At 49.6% G+C, this 15664-nt stretch overlaps 1 protein-coding gene across 13 annotated transcripts in view; it reads left to right on the forward strand.

The window, feature by feature from the left end:
* The first annotated feature begins 1649 nt into the window (after window positions 1-1649).
* Window positions 1650-15664, forward strand: part of LPP (LIM domain containing preferred translocation partner in lipoma) — a 792938-nt gene continuing 778923 nt past the window's right edge. For 7 of the 13 annotated variants that reach the window (XM_075556202.1, XM_075556206.1, XM_075556201.1 and 4 more), the window contains exon 1: window positions 2286-2443. The gene's annotated coding sequence lies outside the window, so the exon portion shown is untranslated. Of the gene's footprint in view, window positions 1806-2285; window positions 2444-2564; window positions 2640-15664 lie in introns of those variants that run through there. The other 6 variants (XM_075556195.1, XM_075556197.1, XM_075556200.1 and 3 more) reach the window with 5 other exon arrangements.

Raw genomic sequence — 15664 nt, forward strand, 5'->3', positions numbered from 1 at the left:
TGTGGCCCGAGCCCCAGCACACAAGCTTTGAGAGGGATGTGGAGAAAAGCGCAAGTACAGAAGAAACCAGGATAGGAAATGAAAATGAGGCTTTTGGCTTGGACTTGCAATGACAGTGCTGGCTCGTGATTCAGCAAACCTCCAATTGATCACTTTGTTGTTTATACTCCCTTGAGTGGCTCAAGAGTCAGGACGATCTCTTGCCATTAAGTTTCTATAATGCCCATAGTAACGCCAGGCCCACCTGAGCGACTGGTAAGCATTTTAGGGGGAGCAGTACACTGATCATCCCTCACACCCCCATTCAAGTTTCAATGGAATTAGTGCCATTTCTGGATACAATACAACACTCTCATAATGTGTACGATGGAGGAAACGAATGTCTCTAATTATGCCTTATTAAATCTTATTAATCCTCATTAGAACCCTATTCTTTAAAAATGGATTTACTGGGGGAGGAAATAAGGAGAGAGAGAAATGCTGATTACATCCCGTTACGCCCGATGAGGTTTGGGTGAATCCATACCTATTGGATTGGTGTGATAGTAGCGGGACTTTCTTGTACTCAAGAGTAGCACTCGAAACATGGCTCTGAGAAAATATTATAGACTGAATGGATTTACTGTGAGGACATCTGATATGCTTAAAATTCCAGAACAAGCTTATTTCCAGAGCTCATAATTCCTATTTTAAGCCAAGTTAGTGCCAAAAGGTAAAATATTTTCTTGTACGAAGTGGGTATTCGTGACCTACGTTTCTGGGACCAGCCTCCCGTGTGTATCATGAATGAGACACTAAAAGGAACAGCAAGATAAGTAATTTGAACCCGTCGAGGTCTGAATTCAAAGACCTTGCACAAATAAGGTGCTCAGGAAGTGATTAAGCAATACATGTGCTTGGACAATCCATTTCATTTGTTCCCCAATTCCCGGCACACCCTGTAAGGAGTAAATTGTGGAGGGGTTATGGATAGAGTCCTCATTCCCAGCATCCATGAATGGGATTAGGACTGGATGGGGGTGGGGGCAGGGTTGGGTACAAAGATCATGGGGCCCGTCCGGTGACCTGGAAGGGGTGGATCAGATGCTTGCTTGTTGGACAAGTCATTTTACCTGAGTTTTCCCTCAAAGGTAAAAGGGGAGGCTACAATGTCATATCTCACACACATGAAGAAAATGCTTTCACTATGTACTGAAGGGAAGGATTACTACTATCTTAGATACCTGAAGGACAGGATAGTCTACAGTCTTCTAGGACTGACTTCCAGGCCATGGCTGCCCTGCATTTTTACCCGCTGACATCAGCTGTACGGTCGTTCTCAGTTTTGCTCACATTTGCAAATGTCAGAGGAAAAACGCCCAACTCCTAGCTTCCCAAACCAGACCTGTCTTTATTCAAATCGGTCCACCCAGGTCGCAGGTTTTCTTAGAAAAACACAACAAAAACCATCCCATCAGCACAGAGGAACCTTCTTGACAGGGAGGTGAAGGAAACGTTAAAAAGTTCAGGGTTTGTTTGAGCACAGGACCAGGAAGTTGTCCAGAAGCAAATGATTGTCAGGGCAATTCAGGGCTTATTGTCAATCAGATCCTTCCAGGAACTGGCTCCAGGGCCACGGGAAGTACGAAATCATTTCACGGGGTGGTCTAACTCCTGGGTCAGAGGAGAGGCGGGAGCCAGGCGCTGGCCCAGCTCTTCAGGAACACCGGTTCTGTTCCTGCCTGTTTCGTGTATGACCCCGGGCAGGTCTCCCAGGTGTGCGGTGGACGAATTAGCAGTTGGGCACCTGGCAGCACCGACGTCCTGTAAGTTTTGAGTCCTGCTGGGAATGCAGGGCCGGGGAGTGGGGGTGGGGTCAGGAGCAAGTCTTGGAAGGGGGCTCCGCAGCAGGCACGCTCCAGCTCCGGCTCAGCGCCCGTCGTAGCAGATGCAGGCTCCCTGGATTCTCCTTAGTTCCTCGGCTCCATTCACTTCCTCTTTGCACGTCTCTTTCCTCTTCCTCCAGTGCAGGCAAAGCCTCCACACCTCCCGCTTTCTCTTCCTTCCTCGCCAAGCGCCCTGCATTCCCGCGTCTCCCCTCGTCCTCCCAGGAGGACGGGTCTGCAGTGCCCTCGGGGCGCCCACCTTTGGGCAGAGCCGCAGCCCCGGCGGGCGCCCCCTCCCCCGCGGGCACGCGCCTTGCCATACCTTACATGGACAAATGCGTGCCGGCAAAGTCAGGAATTCGGGCCCCTGACGTCAGCCTCCAGCGCTCGGGGCACCGCACGAGAGACGGAGGGGAGGGGTGGGGACGGTGGGGAGGAAGGAGGGGGAAGGCACCAACCAGCAGCCGCTCCAGCCCGGCCGAAGTTTCACTTTTTGTCTGTAGGTTCGCTCCCGGCCCGGCGCGAGCGTCCCCGGGACAAGTCGCGTTAGCGAGCGGGGCAGAGCCGGGCGCTGCAAGGTAAGGGCTGGCTGCACTGCCCGGGGCGCGGGCGCGGGGCGCGGGGCGCGGGGCACGGGCGGGCCGGGGCGGCTGTGGGGCCGGGCCTGCCCGGGGCCGGGGACAATGGGAGGGGGAGTGCCCGGGCACCTCCTCCTCCGCCTCTGCCTCCGCCTCCTGCCGCCGCCGCCGCTGCCCCGGCCGCCTCCTCCCCGAGGTATTGTTGCAAATCCTTCTTCCTTCCCCCCCACCCCACCCCTACCCGCCGCCCGCGGGCGCCTCGCGAACCCCCAGCCTCCCCGGGCGCGAGCGCCTCCGGGGTGGCAGGAGCGCGGGGCACTGGGTGTGCGCCCCGCCTGGGCCGCCCGGCCCGCGGTGCGGAAGTGCCCGCCGCGGCCCAATCACGGGGTGCACGCCATGGGGGAGGGGACCCAGACTTTTTCGGGAGACGTCGACCCTGGGCTGGGCGGGGTTGGAGCCCTTTCTTGTGCGCCCCCTGCCCGGGCTTTTTCCGGGGCGCCCTGGGGGCGGGGCCACGCCCAGCTGCTTTGAGCTTTCGCGGAATTACAGTTGTCACAGTGGAAAGGGCCTAGAGACCGAGTCTTCTAAGTTCCCCCATTTACCAGTCGGGGCAACTGAGGCCGACAGAGGAGGTCTTCCTGTAACTAGAGATCCAGATAAAACCACAGCAAATGGCTCCAGCCTTCTTGTCTCTTTGACCTGCCCATTTTTCCAGAACCCACGGTGTGCTAAATGCTATGCCTGAGACACTGGGTCAGAAAAGTAGAGTGGGCCCAGCCCTAACCCTCAGGTTGTGCTCAGACTGGGAGCCAAATCCTACCCAAAGTAGAAAATCCAGTGGTGGTGGTGGTGGTGGTGGGGGGGGGGTAGGGTGGGGTGGGGACATGGGTAAGATTTGAGGTCCAGGGCTTTTGAGGAATGGGCAGTTCTTTGAAGCCAGCCAGAGGTCTGGAGGAAGGGCATTTCCACCAGCAGGCAGAGGATCTCAGAGGACTAAGCAGAGTGTGGGAAGTGGAGATGAAATAAAATCGGGTTGGGGGCATGGATTTGGTGGGGTGGGCTGAAAGACAGGATAATCAGCGGAACTTTGCCCAGGGTCTAGAGCAGGGACCACTGGGCCCTCTGGAACCCTAAGATCTCCGCCCCCCCCCCTTTCCCCCCCTCGGCCCCCTTGCTGGATGTCTTCCTGTCTCCAACACAAAGCAATTAGTAGGAACTCTGACTTGACCCCTCTGAGCTAGTTTCCTATTCCTATTTCTCTGCCTTCCTGTTCTAAATTGCTTGCCTTCCCAATAAAACTCATTCTCTCTAAGGTGTCAGTGACTTCATGACTTACCCCTCCCTAACACTTGCGTTTTAAGAAAGCTTTGAAAGTAAGGGATGGAACTTGTGGATCCGGCACCATTAGGAAGTGGCTAATTCTCATTCACATTCGTCCTATGAGAGGCCTGACCAGAGGTGAATACTGGCCCTGGAGCCAAACTTGAACAGAAATGGCTGGGGGGTGAGACCGAGGGAGGAGGTCAGAACTCCAATTGGGTTTCTCCCCTCACCCGCCACCCCCCAACCCCAGCCTTTCCACCTAGTACGTGTCTGCACTTGAGGGCAATTAAAGGGGCGAGTGGGAAACTAACGCTTAAATCTTTTTAAGGCAGGCCCCCAGCCCCACTACCTCGACCTCCAGCCTTCCCAGTCTAAATCCAGACTGTTGGTGGACAGTGAGTAGTTAAGGTTAGTTATCTGAATGATAGAGGTCTGGCCCTGGGACCCTTGGGTCAGACAGGACCCTGAGTTTGACTCCCTTTAAGCAATGGTGGGGGCCAGACTTGGCTTTGGGGCTGTGTGTTGGGACGAGAAGCTGAGCTGCTGGGCTGCTGGCTGGGGCTGGGGAGGCCCTCTCTAGGTTTACATATTCTTGTGGGGAGGTCATGCCTGTCCAGGAGGCTGGAGGGCCAATGGTTGTTTCCAGGCAGTAGTAGGTGGGAGAAGAGACTTGGTCATGAAGGGTTTACACATGCCTGGCTTAGGCATTTGGATGTAACTTGAGGTCATCATGTCAGGGCCTGAGCAGGCTGGGACTTGATTTGAGTTGAGAAAAAGACAGACAAACATTTGGCCTCAAAATATTACCCTTACGAATTTGTTCGTTCAGCAGCCATGGTGACAGGGTGGTTATGCGTTGGGCTGTTACTGGAAGGTCAGCAGTTCAAAACCACCAGCAGCGCTGCTTGAGAAACCCTGGGTTTCCTAATCCTGTAAAGAGTTAAAAAGTCTCAGAAACCCTCAGGGACAGTTCTGCCATCTCTAGTGTCATGATGGGTCTGCATTGACTCGATGGCAGTTAGTGTTTCAGTACTAATTAATTCGGAGTGTGTGGGGGAGGGAGGCTCAAGGGAGGCTTATACCAAGGGCTGAAGTAGAAAATGTTTTAGAAATCATGATGGAAACATGTACAAATGTGCTTGATACAATTGATGTATGGAATGTAACAAGAGCGTTAGAAGCCCCCAGTAAAGTGATTAAAAAAAAAAAGAGCCTTTGGCACACTGGGGTTAAGTGTTGGGCTGCTAATCAAATGACCAGTGGTTCGAACCTGCCAACCACCAGGTAACTACTTCATGAGAGAAAGCTGTGGCTGGCTGCTTCCATAAGGAAGTGGCCTTGGCAACTATGGGGCAGTTCCACTCTGTTCTTAAGGGTCGCCATGCGTTGGAATTGTCTGGCTGGCAATGGGTTTTCTTGGGCTTTACTCAGTTGCAGAACAGGTGGTGATAACATGGCTACACACTTGGTTGCTGACTGAAACCCTGGTGGTTTGAACCGACCTAGGAGCTCTGCAGAGGAAAGACCTGGCAGACTGCTTCCAGCTTTAAAGCTTCCAGCCAAGAAAACCTTTTGGGGCAGTTGTATGGGGTCCCAGCATAGGTCCATGAGCCAAAATTGACTGGGCAGCCCCTAACAGCAAGACTAGCCCGATGCACTAATGGCAAATCAAACATTTGATAGCAGGTTCCTTATCTAATTGAGATGAATACATTGTATTTCATCAGTTCTAAGACATGTTTTTCAAATCTGACCATCACTGAAATTGGAATGTCTTATAGTTGTGTCGTTATATTGCAGTTTTGGTTTTTCTTCCGAGTTGATGATGGTACACCCTGCAATTAATGGCTTAGCTTTGCTAATAATTGGCTAATCATACCCTTGATGAATGTAGAGCACCTTGCACTCCATAAAACACTTTGCTGTCAGATACTCTATTTTTACCTCCAAAACCCCTTGAGATTTAGCCCTGGGGTCATTGTCAACTCTATCCTAATGCCTTTCCAAGGGCCAACAGCGAAGAAAGGGTGTGTTCCAAATGAGCACTCAGAACCTTTGACTCCTGGGGACCCTTAGGTGACTCCATCCTTCTTTGGAGATGGCTTGGGTTACGTGGACCTTGAGGAAACGACTTGGGACTTGATTTTCAAACAAAGCTGGTTTCCGTTGCTGGAGAGATGGGGTTTGGGCCATGTAAGCCATGAAGACATAGGGAAGCAGAGATTTGCTGCATTAAATAGAACATGGACACAGAGAAAAAAGATATTCAGGAACACCATAAAATCAGATGCTGGAACCTAGCTCTCTTTACACTGAAAGAGGAGGCAAGGCATGAACACACATGTTGGGCTTTGCCTGTGGTGCGCCAGGAATTTGGCAGTACAAAGGTGAGGAGGACATGGTTCCTGTCCTTAAGAAGCTCTGTGTGTGTGTGTGTGTGTGTGTGTGTGTGTGTGTTTGGGAGAAGAGGGTGGTCAATGCCACAAGCACTGTAATAAGGATCTGTTTTGGTTTTGTTTCTTTGCACCAAGGAGGGAACTACTCCAGAGAACCCATCAGAGAGGAGGTGGCACCTGAGCTGAATCTTTATGGTGACGTAGGAATTCCCCAATGGAGGAAGGAAGATGGGATCTTTAGTACAAAGATAACAGCTGATGCAGATACAGGGAGAAGGCTCTGTATTAAGTGGCCAGCATGAACGGGACTCTGGGAAATGGAAAGGGGATTTTATTTTTGCTAAGTAGGCTTAAATTTATCTCCTCCGGTATGTATAAGGGTATTAAATGGTTCTCTAGAGATTCACATGAGAATAAGGCCTAGCAGGGGGCCAGGAACCCTGTCAGTGGCATTTGAAATTTGAATGCTTTCGAAGGAGGCAGAGTAACACATTTATTAACTTAGCTGCGTGGACCTGAGACTTTGACCCAGGCCAGTCATTAAGAACTCCCAGCAGAGTATGTGCTTTAGTGGGTGGGGGCGTTTCCTGGAATAGTCACCGGAAGGCCGGGCCTTGCTGGGAGTAACCACCGGGAACCAGGGAAAGGTAACACGTTGCCGTATGCAGTGAACTAGGGTCTAGGTGGAAACCCACCATCTCAGGGCTCCTGAGGCAAAGGGGAGGGAAGGAGGAAAGAGCACCTAGGGGGCCCATGGGGAGAGGCTACCCTAAGCAGCCAGACACTGCAGGAATTGGAGGGTGTGTTCCTAATGCAGCTCTGGGACATGGATGCCTTCAGGCGCTTTGCACCTTTCTTGACTTTGTCTTTAAAGGGTGGGTGGGTGGCTGGAAGGTTAATGAGCGAATTGTTTGGAAGTAGAGTTAAAGGGGAAAAAAACCCAACCCCAAGCCCTGGGGCTCGAAAAGGTGAATCTTCTTTTTCCTCAATAAAGAGGAATGGTAATTATTTTGAAAAGTTCTGGCGTGCTGAACAGGTGCATACATGGTTCTCAACTGGATGCATTGAAAGAGATTTTATGAATCTCTATGTCATTTTGCAGAGGAGAAAATGAGTTTGGACGGTTTAAATAAGGCTGAACAACCCTCCTGCCTAATCACCCCCCACCCCCACCCCCCAGACCCCTGTAGTGATAAGACTTTGGTGTTTCCCGGTTGGTTGTAAGTCCCTTGACTTGGTGGCAGTGAGCCTATAGAGAGGCAGTTGGGGACCAGATGGCTGCCTCCTCAGGCACTGCTTTGCTGCCTGCCTCTCCAGAGGTGTGTGCAACAGTTCCGGAGGGATCTGCTTGCCTTGGGGTCCAGTGGCACCCTTCCTCTTAGAATGCTTTCTGGCTTATGGAACTTCAAGGTGACAACCAAAGTCCTTGGAGCCTGCTTGTATCAGAAGGTTCATGTGCTTCTTGAGAACCGACATGAATGGGCTCCTGACTTGGAAGTTTGCAGTGTGGCGAGAGAGAGTGAGCGAGCCTGGGAGTAGCATCTGGCAAAGTAAATAAGACCTTGTCATTCCCATCTCAGGTGCCCTGAGGATGGTTAGTAACTGTTTGTTAAATGAATGAACGGTGCGGTAGAAGCAGCAGAGCATGGCTCACCACGACACCATGCATTTGTGTGCCTCTCTTCACCACCTTTAAGTAAACGCCAGGAAGCTAGCAGCTGCGTCTCCTTGACTAAGGAGCATACCACTAATGCCCGGAAGAGTGCCCTGCGTGGGCTCGATGCTCCGGGAATACCTGTCAGAAGAAGGAAAGAATGGACATGGATCATTGCCACCCCAGGGAAGCAATGATGGAGGAGAGGCACCATTTTTACTGCCTTAGAAGGAGCCTCGGGTTTGGGTTGAGAATCCCAATGAACAGTCTCAATCTCAAGGTCAAGACGAAGGGCTCGAGAGTGTAAAGTTGAGAGTCACAAGACGCCTCCTTTTCCTTCCCTCCCCACATAGCCAAGTGGCTGTCTTGTCCTCAAGCATTCACTTTTATTTATTGTTCTAATCATACCTTTGCTTATACTGGGTGCCCTGGTGGCATAGCGGGTATGTATTGGGCTGCTAATCACAAGGTCCACAGTTCAAAACCACCAGCTGCTCTGAGGGAGAAAGATGAGGCTTGCTACTCCTGAGAAGAGTTATAGTCTAGGAAGCCCACTGGGTCAGCCCCCAGAACCCTGCCCTGTTGTGTAGGGTGATGTGAGTCGGAACAGACTAGAGGGCAGGGAGTGTAGTTCTCGCTCCTTGCACTGTTTTCTCTAGCTGGCGTTGGTGAGTCTTCGTCTCTGGCTGTTGGAATCCTATGTACTTTGATGATCCAGGTCAAAACCTACTGCGATGGCCTGAATTTCCTTTCTCCCAAATGTGTGTCCATTTGGCTGGGCCATCTTCTCAGTGGTTTGGCAGTTATGCATTGATGTAGTTTGGAGCTTATATGATGATGTCTTCATCCATCATGATATGATCTGATGTGATCAGCCAATACTTCATAAGGGGCGCAGGGTAGGATTCAGCGCTCTTAATGAGGTGACAGTCCTGTTCCAATAAAAGGGCAGTGTCCCTGGGATGTGGCCTGCATCACCCTTTCCCTTATAATAGATAAAAGGGCAAGAGTGAGCAGAGGAAGCAAGGCCTCAGCACCACCAAGAAAGGAGCAGACGGCATCCCTTGGGCCCAGGTTCCCTATGCTGAGAACCTCCTATACTCAGGGGTTAGAATCATACCTAAGCACAAAGAAATCTCCCAGAATTGCAGGCCTCACTGATGTTGAGAGAAGACATGGACCTCTTCTCCAGAGCTAATGGCCCTTTCATAGGGGTCGCCTAATATATCCTGCATACCAGATATTTACATTATGATTCATAATAGCAAAATTACAGTTATGAAGCAGCAATGAAAATTATTTTATGGTCGGGAGGTTGCCACCACACAAGGAACTGTATTAAAGGTTGGTGGCATGAGGAAGGTTGAGAACCACTGTCCAAGAGCTGGGACCCTTAATCTAGATATCTAGCTTCTTCAGCTGCGAGCGAATATATTTCTGCTTTTCAAAGTCTTCTACCTGCGGTATTTCTGTTTTAGCTTCCCCAGATAACTAAGATAGAAACCCACCTTGAACCTCCAAGCCGTTCAGGCTCCTTGCTTCCCTTCTACCCTACAGATGTATGTGATCATATATACCTCAGTCTCTTGTTTTCAGTTCAGTGCATGTGTACTGAGTGGTCATCGTATGCCCAGCAAGAATGACAATAGTGGACACAGGATTACGAAGACAACTAAGAAGGGCTCGCTTAAGGACCTTCATTCTCCTGATGGAGAACAATGGAAGTGGAACGTGATATGGAGCCCGGGTGGCACAGTGGTGAAGTGTTGGCCTCCTGGCCACAAGCTCGTGGGTTCGAACTCACCAGCTCCTCCATGGCTGCAAGATGAGGTCGCTGCTTCTGTAAAGATTTAGTGCCTTGGAAACCCTGTCAAACAGTTGGAACCAAGTGAACCACAGTTGGGTATGGTCGTGGCACTAATTAGAAAAGAGAGCAAAAGACGAATGGGGGCAATATGGAAAGAGGGACCCCGCTGTCCAGTGAATGCTCATTGAAACGAACATTTGAGTTTGGTTTTAGATCATGAGTGGGCGTTTACTTGGAAGGTGGTGTAAAGAGTAGGGTGAGGATTTCCTGGAACAAGGACTGGGTTGAGTGTGCCGAGACTCGAGATCTGAGAATGGGGCGTGGAGGCTGTGTTTGGAGATGACTGTGAGACACCGCTGTTAAGGATGTCGGTGGTGGCATGGAGGACAGGCAAACGCTCCTTGTTTCTGGAGCAGAGAGGTGCCTTCCAGGCCTGTGTGGTCCAGGGAACTCACACTGGCTGCTGAGGCACAGACTCAGAGTAGGAGGCGGCTGCCATGTTCCAGACAAGGAGATGCAGGCCTGCATCAGGTCAGCAGAGTAGGGAGGGGAAGCTCTTTGCTGTTAGGATCCTATCAGGCAGTTTCCTTCTTGCTCTGGTCTTGACCATTGGCCAGCTGATCCTGCTCGGCTGGAAGAACCTCTGTCATGGGCGCCAGAGTTTGTAGGCAGTAGGGAAAGTGGTGAGAGCGTAGCCAGTCTTTGCCTTGCCTTAAAAGCATGTAGGCAAATAGGCAAATGCTTGTGGGCTGAGGCCCTGGTGTCAGAAGTGCCCCATCCCTCTGGGTACAGATGCTTATACTGAGGTACGGAGCAAGGCTCCGATCTGCTCACCATCACACCAAGCGGCTTGATCTGCACAGCCCTCCGTCCCAGGCCAGCCCCCTTCCGAGGGTGCTTTTGAGTTTCTGCAGAGCCTGAGGGTGCTTTTGAGTTTCTGCAGAGCCGCACACATTCCTTCCCCTCCCTTCACCCACCCCCAGGGCCTTTGGAGAGTTTGGGGAAGAAATATAACTTGGAGATCTTTGTATTTTGCACTTTGGTTATCAAACAAAGTGATTAAGATGGTTGTGTGTGTGTGTGTGGGGGGATTTCCTGCCATTTAGATGGTTGTGTGTATGTGTGTGTGTTCCTGCCATTCAGATGGTTCTCGTGTGTGTGTGTGTGTGTGTGTGTGTGTGTGTGTATGTTCCTGCTATTTATGCTTGTGACCTGTTAGAAGAACCAAACTTCCAACCCTGCACCTTTAAACCCCACTCATGTTTGCTTGCCTTAAGGGTATCAGACTGCCAGTGTTAGTTAGGCCCATTGCAAGGAACATTCTCCTGTCTCTCTCAAATCCACCTATTACAATCTATCTCACAGAGCTATTCCGAGCACTTTTGATGTGGTCGATGCATTTGAAATTTTTATTATGTCTTAGGTAATAACTCCAGTTGGCCAAAGGCTATGGATGGCAGTGACCACCCCAAATCCATTTGCAGGGTACCCAAAGAGATTAAGCCTCCATTGGATGCTTTCTGATCACTGAATAAGGACATCGATGATCTTGCCCTCAGGCAGAAGGGAGAGTGGAATGCCGCTCCCCTTGGGCCAGCCCAGGGAGAGGCATTCTTTCTAGGTGTGTCCCTCATGGAGGTCACTGTATTGGGAACAGTATACAGGGTATTGCATAGTCATGAGTCATACATATCCTATCAGCCTCGCCCTGACTGCCTGGGGTTGGAGGCCCTGGACCAGTCTTGTAAGCCTTTCTATTTAACAATCTATGTGTTCCAATCGTAGTCTGCTCCTGCCTCTGTCGTCCTACTTATAATTGTGGTGTGTTCATGTGCCACCAGCCATGCTTTAGTGACAGTTCCCTTTGCTTTCCCATGCCCTTTTCTAAACACTGTGTCCCAGTCAATCCTGGGATGCCGTTTGACCTTGCGCTTGTGGCGTTCCTCATTTGGATGATGTGCCCCTGCCTTTGTGTTGTCTGTCTCTTTTAAGACTCAACAAGTGCCCTCCTTACATTATACTTGAGATGGGGTCTCTTTTGCTCTCTATAACAATTACTTCCCAATTGTTCTCCAAGAGAAGGGTCGGCAGTCTCAGTGTTGCCTTGCAGAGAGTGAGACAGAACTCGGGTGATGGAGGATGTCCAGCAGGCCACTGGGCCTTTCCTGTAGTGAGAGTCGAACTCCCGTCTCCCAAACACCTGTGCTGCTTCTTCGTTTTTGTTCCTGAACATGAGATAATGGATACGAAAGTCCTTAACAACCCTTAAACAGGCAGGAAACACGTATTACTGCTTCACTGGGTGCTAATTAGCACTATCAGCCTATCTTCTAGACACCAGAAGGTCAGACTGAGCATCAGGCCAGCCCTGAGAAGCCCAAGGGTCTGGGTTTCACCCTGCAATGTCATCACCAGCATGCTTTGTTTAGGGAGAGCAGAGACCAGTATGTTTGAGACAACCATATTAGCCCCATGATTAAAAAAAAAATCATTTTATCGGGGGTTCCTACAGTTCTTAAAACAATCCATACATACATCAATTGTATCAAGCACATTTGTACGTATGTTTGCCTTTGTCGTTTTCAAAATATTTTCTTTCTGCTTGAACCCTTGCTATCAGCTCCTTTTTACCCTTCATCCTTGACCCTCCCACCTTCATGGACCCCTGATAAATGATACATTCTTATTATTTTCATATCTTACACCATACACTGGTTCCCTTTGTCCCTGTTTCTGTTATTCGTCCCCCCTGGGTGGGAGGGGGATTGTATGTCTCTCCCTTCTGCCACCTTCCCCCCTACCCTGATGCTATCGCTCGTTCCATTACTGTTCCTGAGGGGGTTCTCTGTCCTGGATTCCATGTGCGGAGAGCTCTTCTCTGTATCAGTGTACGTGCTCCAGCCTAGCCGGATTTGTAAGGTAGAACTGGGGTCAGGATGGTGGGGAGGAGGAAGCTTGAAAGAACTAGAGAAATGTTGCGTGTTCCATCGGTGCTGTGCTGCACCCTGGCTGCCTCGTTCTTCCTTGTGACCTTCTGTGAGGGATGTCCAGTTGTCCACAGATGTAGCCCTGCGATCTTAAGCACGTTTTAGAACCGATCCGACCCTCAAGTACATTCCTTTGCAAAAGAGAGACATCATGATACATCACTATGCTAATGTGTGAACAGAGACATTTCCGTGAGAGGGCTTTGTAAACCATAATGCACGATATGCGTGTGGCTAGGGCTCCACTTATTGTGGCATCCGTGTGCCCAGCATGCTGTCTAGCAGACTGTGATGTTATAGTCCTCCACTGGTCGAGATCTTGGGATAGAACCCAGACACTGCCACGTTCTCAGCTCTGTAATGAAATAGGATGGGGTGGTCACAGGTACTTTTGGGTATGCCTAATTCATCTTGTTTTAGATTTCTTATTCAAGTGGCCACCACTGTGGGGAAGACATGGGACTGCAAAGCAGGCTGAGTTCCATGGTTATTCATTCACAGGCGTTTCTAAGTTTGTGGGGTGGTTTGTCACCACTGAATGCTTACGGTAGCCATCTTCTGCCATGGCTATCCACTGTCGGTTGAACTTCTCGCTGTGTTGTGTGGTATTTCAGCTGTGCAGAATTGGTAGCAAGTAAGCTGTGTTTGGCTTCACATGATTGTAGGTATGGTCCTCGTAGTTCAACCAGAAAACTGATGCCAAGTGTTGGACCCATAACTTCCTCCTGTTCTGCATCCTTTCCTGAGCCTTCAAGCTCCAAGGGGGAAAGATGAGCCTGTCTGCTCCCCTAAGGACTTACACCCTCAGAACCCTACTTCGACTCTGTCCTCTGGGATCACCGTGAATTGGAATTAACGTTGATGGCCATGGGATTGGTTTGGATTTATAGTTTATTGTCATGTTAATATGCATCCAGAATATAAGAAGTTTCTGTGAGCGAGGTGCACATTGGAGAACCCTGGAAAGTACAAGTCCATGGAGTCATGTGGTGTAGTGGTTGGAGGTGCTATGGCTAGGTTGGGGTTTATCTTACAGCTTAGAGTCAGATGTGAGGAGTCGCTAAGATGGCTCTGCTTATCATCAACTGAGAAATAAGATGAATTTTTGCCCCTGTGTGAGCTTTAGATGGTTTCAGACTCTATTGTTTTTCTGCCAGAATCTGTTACTGCCCATCATGATAATGGCTGATAACTATAACTCTGGAATCTCAAGGCTCTACGTAATTGCTGCTCGCAGGCCTTCAGAGTAACCTGTTCTTATTCTTTCTAATGGGTTTCCACTTATTGTTTGTTTCCCGAGAAAAAGAAAAACAGGAACAAGAACAACAAACCTGGCTTGGCAGCTAGGGCCTTTGTGTAGTTTTCCTTGAAAGGCAGTCATTTTCAGGAACTGCACTAGCTGTTACCAAGACGACAAGGTGCGTCTTTAGTCATCGGAAGGCAAACCTTGCTTTGTCATTTTCAGCGTTTCTTAGTGTGAGGTCAGCTTTTCTGGAGTCTGGTCATTTTTACTCTGGAAATCCTTTCTTGGCCATAACCAGGGAGTCTCACCTGAAGAACAGACAGATGCTGCTATGACAGGTGGACTGGGCTTTCTTTGGACATGTTCATGTCTTTCTTCATTTGAGTGCGCTATATATCCTGTGAGTGAACGAGGTAAGCTTTCATCTGATTTGGGGGCGACTGACATAAAGGCTATGGGTCCCTGCAGCCCAGGAGGATAGGCGAGTAAGTCAGGCAGGATGACAAAGGTGTCCAAAGAAATATGGCGACTCTGGAAGGGCTGTCATCGATCCTCGGGTCTGGGAAAAACATGCCACCCATGAAGAGCTTGCCATTTGCTGTTAGCCTTGCAGGCGGAGTCGAACTCTGTCTGGTGGAGGAGGAAGGCTGTGGACGATAAGCTGGACAGGGAGCTAGAGATGCTTTGGGAAGTTAGAGAGAGGCCTGGATTGCAGAGAGTAATGAGACCAGGGAGATGAACCTGAGAGGTAAGTTGGATGTAGGTTAGGAGGACCTAGATTGCTTCATGGAGAAGTTTAGGTTGTATTCGGGGTGTGGGGGGGGGCATCAGATGAAGTGGGTGTATCTGTACTTTAGGGAACTTATTGTTTGTGAAGTGATGGGTGGATTGGAAGGGAAGAGGGAAGAGTCAGCCAGAGGTTCTTATTTGAAGCGCCCAAGCAAAAGATAGAGAGAAGCTGACTTGGATGAAACAATGGATCCGAGAGATACTTAACGGGTAGATGAGATCGTCCAACTTGTTTTGTTTTTCACCAGAGTAAACCCAGAGAAAAAGGAGATACCAAAGTCACATGGCTCTGGTCACAACATCATCCGGAGGTGACCCCAGCCCCTGGCTAGGCTGTCACAGTGGTAACACTCTGCATGGGTGTGGAGATAGCGTCTGTTTTTAATGATTATTCTTATTAAAATGTCAGTTTATGGGGGCTCTTACAGCTCTTCTAACAATCCATACAACAGTTGTATCAAGCACATCATAGTTTACCATCATTATTTTCTCAACATTTCTTTTTTTTTCCCCCGGACATTTATTTTTTATTGAGCCCTTAGCTTCTGTTTTTAAGGAGAGGATCTCTAGCCCTTTTTATCTTTTCAGGACTACATGAAACTTCTTTGTTCTAAATGGAATCAACTGTTCTCGAGCAATTGACTTTCTAGTCCTTGGAATATTCCTGGATCCCTAGCTGCAAGGTCAGCAGTTGGAAACTACCAGCTGCTCCATAGGAGAAAGACGGAGCTTTCTCCTCCTGTGAAGAGTTACAGTCTTAGAAACCCACAGGCGCCATTCCATCCTGTCTGATAGGGTCACTAGGCGTCCGAATGGACTTGATGGTGGTGATCCCCCCCCACCCCCTTGCCTGGTTTTATGGAATATACAAATAGTGGTGGGGATGCTGTAGGGAAAATTCAGACACTGTTTGTAGACTTAGAATAGATGCTTTTTGAACCAATGCTGATTTGTTTTTCTTTTTAATTTTTTGGAAAGTTATTTACACGTGTTTTCAGTCCAGGGTCCTCTATACATTTGGT

The sequence above is a fragment of the Tenrec ecaudatus genome, chromosome 8 (assembly GCF_050624435.1).
Source record: "Tenrec ecaudatus isolate mTenEca1 chromosome 8, mTenEca1.hap1, whole genome shotgun sequence".
Classification (NCBI taxonomy): Eukaryota; Metazoa; Chordata; class Mammalia; order Afrosoricida; family Tenrecidae; genus Tenrec; species Tenrec ecaudatus.